The following is a 4,580-nucleotide window of genomic DNA, read 5'->3' on the forward strand; positions in this document are numbered from 1 at the left end:
ATGCAGGGGCAGCAGTGGCCTTCCAGTGTCTGGGTTTCCACTGCTCATGCCTTCCTGGGCTCTTTTGCCTCTCAAGTGTGTCACTCGGTTAGGATCCCCTTGGGAGGCCCCAGATGATCTCTTTGCCTCCTGACCAGCATCTGGCACCCAGGAAATGTACTCCCCTCCAGCTCACTGCCCTCTGGGCACGGGTAGTCCTGGACCAAGGCTGACCAGACTTCTGAGAACAATCTTCTGATCCCCCTAACCCTCAGAGTGCAAGGAAAGCTGCCACCCATCCCTCCCCTGCATCTTCTCACTTCCTTGATGTCAGAGGTGCCACTTGCTCCCCCTCCACCACTCCAGCAGCCCAGAGCTGCCCGAACTATGCCACCCTTGTAAATTCTCGGGGCTGTGTGAATAAGTGGACTGAGCTTCAATGGGTCTGGGGTAGGACCTGAGAAGCAGCATTCCCCACAGCTCTCAGGGTGGGTGATATGCTCAGATTCACTGCAAGCATAGAGGGGCTCCATCCTCAGGGGAGGGCTTGTCTTGTCCAGCCCTTGGTGAGAGGAGAAGGATATGGTCAAGGGAATAGCCAGTGTGAATGCAGAGGAAGAGTTCAAAGTGCATAAACACTGCCTTCCGAGTTCAGTCTAAGGATCAGAGGTTGGGAAAGGCCAAGCAGACAGGGAAGCGGGGGTGAAGCTCTCCCAGATACCCAGCTACACCTACGAAAGCTGGAACAGGAAAAGCAAGCTGAGTGGGTTCCATTGGTGTCTGAGCTTGTAAAAAAAATTTTTTTTAAGCTTTCCAGTCGAGCCTATATAATTGCATGCCACAAAAGCCAGGTGAGCATTAATTACCTAGTGCCTCTGATAGCTTTGCCACCAAGCTCAAGGGAGGAACACATTCGAACCTGCTTGTGCACCTTGTGCCTGGCTCATGTGACTGTGCCAGCTGATACAGGTGTTGTCTATCACCTGAAAGAGCTGCACTATCTCTGAGGAACAACCAGAGGCTGTTGAACGACCTTGTTCTGTAAGTGAACAGCCTACAGCACTTTCCTTGAAGACTGTCACTTCCTAACACCCAGAGCCCTAGATGCGGGACCTGAGGCAGCGCAAGGGGCCTTGCAGGTGTGATCTCCCAAGGAACTTTGAGATCATTCTGAACCGTGTTGAGTGCGCCCTGCTGCATCACCCAGGAAGACCCCAAGAGGTGAACAAACTTGGCAGCTGTGGCCAGAGGCACAGATGTGCCAACACAAGAAAGGTCAAAGGTTACCACAGGCAAAAGCAGCACTGCTCTGGAACTTGAGGGGCTGTGAAAAGGATTCCTTCTTTTCCTCCTTCCCCCCCCCTCAGTATGCAAAAGGAAACTATACCCTGAGGCTAGGTATCTGCCCCCACAGACCCAGTTGATCCTCATTCTGTTTGACATTTGCTAAACTGGTAGGAATTTATGACAGCAAACCCTCCAACATCCACAACCTGCCTGGCCCCCAGTCTGCTGGAGGACTGTCTGGTGTGGTCCGCTGCAAGCTGGCTTTTCCGAGCTGTCACACCCATTGGTTGAACGCTCCCCAGAAGCAGATGCTATTTTCTGAGAACAATAAGCCTCTTGTGAGCCAGAGAACAGGAAGAAAGAGCCACTTTAGGAGCAGCCATGCGTCTCCCGGGGCATGGTGGTAGATGGCAGGTTGTTCTCTGAATATTTATTTTTCTGCCCCACCCCAGCCACCCTGTGCCTCTCCATCTGGCTCATTTGACTTTCTAAACCTTATAGTCCAGAAGGCCATCTCAACCCTCCCTGTGGGAGAGTCGCGTGGCTGCCTGCTCCTTTGTGGAGTTGCCACCTGCTTCCCAGAAGTCTCTGGATCCACCTGCACCAGACTCATGGGACAATCAGAACTGGAAGGCATTAGGGAGTCAGTGTCACCCAGCCTGTCTTATTTCACAAGGCACAAGGGGAAGAAAAAGGGAACTGAGATAAACCCTCTTCCAGAGCCTGGCCAACAGGATCCCAAGAGATAGCATGACCTTGAAATTGAGAAAGCAAGAAAGGAAAAGTTGAGAGCTCAAGGAAACCGGGCCCAGTGGGCCAAGAGGGCATCCCTGCTGGCTAACAGCCACCAGAGCTGGATTCCCAAGGGGCCTGAGATTCAGGTGCCCCAAGAGTTCAACATCCAGCAAAGGGAAGGCTAGCACTGAGGTTGCAGTTCTGCTCTTTGTGGTGCAGAACTCAGGAGGGGAAGAGGGGGTAAAAGGGATACCGGGACCAGGCAACTATGGTCAACAAAGCTACCCGGACTTGCCACAGAAACCATGACCTTGTACTAAACCGCCAAAACTTTCCATGAATTTTCTAAGCATTTATTCTAAGCTGCTAAAAGCACACACTCTTTCTACACATGCAGATTGTTTTCTAAATGGTAATAGGTGAAACAAATCCGAGAAGGTTATCATGTCTTCCAAGCAAATTCAACTCTGTCCCATCTCTCTGTCTCCATCTAAAACATGCTTCTCTCTAGCCTGTTAATGAGTAGAAACATCAGAGCCTCATCAAGCAGTTGCCTATTTTTTCTATTTCTGGCTGACAAGTGAAGCCTCACCAACATACCCTCATCCCAAAGGCATTGATGCACTTTGTGGAACACCCCCGCCTCTTCCCACTCCATGCCACAATGAAACAGTGCTGGCTGTTCCATCTTGCAAGAGAGGCCTTGCCAATAGATCTTCCAGCCCTCGGCTGCTTTCTGCGGTCCCCATTAGGAGTTGTCCCTACCCTCCGAAAAGATGAGCCTTGGTTACTGAATCCTGGATTGCTGAATCATCAATTCCATTCACAAATACTAGCAGATCATCTCCCCTCTCCTAGGCACCTAGGAGACAGGCTCTATATCTTAGTCCTGACCCCCCTCCTTGGTCTGCTAACATTGCCCCTGCACCTTTGATTCTGTTGCAATCTCCCATCCTGATGCAGGAACATGCCTCTCCCAGCCTCTGGTCCCTTCTTTTTTCCAGGGTCTATTTTTGTTCCTTATCAATTCAGTAAATACAAGCAGAATTCCAGACAAGACATGCAGGTAACAGCCATGGCTGTTGCAGCCCCAGGGTCAGGGACAAGATGGGAATCCTGGCCTGGTCACAATGCACTCAGGGCCTCTGTTCAGACTCACAGGGGTGGCGATGGTACAGACGGTGCTCACCCCGGGTGACCGAGCACAAACACCTGCTCCCCAACTCCACAGGCCCTGGAATACCTCCGCACCCTCCCTCCCCAGTCTTTACGTCCCTAGGAGTGTCTCCTGAAGGCCAGCACAGACTGCCTGTCTTCCCTGAAGTCCACTCCAGAGCACACACCACCCAAGCCCCCAGGCAAGCTAGCTTCTGCTGCTCCCTGGCAATGAATGCCCAAGTGAGACACTCTTTCTCCTTTGTGACATGCCTTTTTCATGCCATGTGTTCAGAGAAAGGGTTCAGCCATCTGTGGTGGACCTGAGCGGAAATGTGAGGAAGTGACCGAGTGTTTATTTATGGCATCCATTGTTAGCTAAGAATACCCAGGTGTTCTAAATAACAGAGGTACTGGGAAAGGAAGAAGGGCTGGGGGTTGGAAGGACGCTGGGCTCAGGGTAAGGACAAGCCCACAGCTTCAGCTGAATGACCTGGGCTCAGTTTTTTGCCTCTAATAGGAAAGGATAGTCATCACAGTGCTTGCTCTGCAGACCTAAAAGGGGTCTGAAGTCCTAAAGAGGGACAGACATGACCTCTTCAAGAAGTTCATGCAAATACATATAATGATAAAACAATGCACAGATTAAAAAAATTTTTTTGCACCTAAAAACCTTAATTTTTCATTGCATGCCCCACCAACTTTTCCAAGCACTCTTGCAAGTTCTCATAGCCCAGCTGCTAGAGGGACAAAAGAATCAGATGTCACTGGCCCATGTCATCAGCTAGGTTGTCCAGCAACTGCTCCAACTGAGTTTCACCAGAGCTATTCTGGGGGTGGCATTTCCTAGGAGTGACTCAGTTTGTGCAATAATTAAAAGAAAAAAAAAGATTCATTTTATTTGAATGGCAGATACAACAGAGAAAGAAGGAGAATCAGAAAAAGATAAATCTTCCATCCACTGGCTCATTCCCCAAATGGCCACAATGGCCAGAGCTGGGCAGATCTGAAGCTAGGAGCCAGGAGATTCTTTAGGGTCTCCCATGTGGGTGCAGGGGCCCCAAGCACTTGGGCCATCCTTTGCTGCTTCCCTAAATACATTAGCAGGGAGCTGGGGCAGAAGTGAAGGAGCTGGGACTTGAACTGGTACCCATTTGGGATGCTGACACAGCAGGCAGAGGCCCAACCTACCACTTCACAGAACCTACTTCCAGGACCCCCAATCTTCTCTCTCAAGGCCTGACCTGAGAAGGCCTCTCCACAGCAACACATGTTCCCCTGAGGATTGATCTCAGAGCTCTCAAAGATGCAAAAACCAAGAAGCATCAAAATGATCAGGCCCCTCCCAGACCTAGAGGGTGAGACATGCCCAGGAAGCCAAACCGCAGGGGAGAGAGGGGAAAGAACAGATGGAACCCTGCGTT

Source organism: Ochotona curzoniae, unplaced genomic scaffold, assembly GCF_017591425.1.
Source record: "Ochotona curzoniae isolate NIBS_2020 unplaced genomic scaffold, NIBS_Ocur_1.0 contig_3037, whole genome shotgun sequence".
NCBI lineage: Eukaryota > Metazoa > Chordata > Mammalia > Lagomorpha > Ochotonidae > Ochotona > Ochotona curzoniae.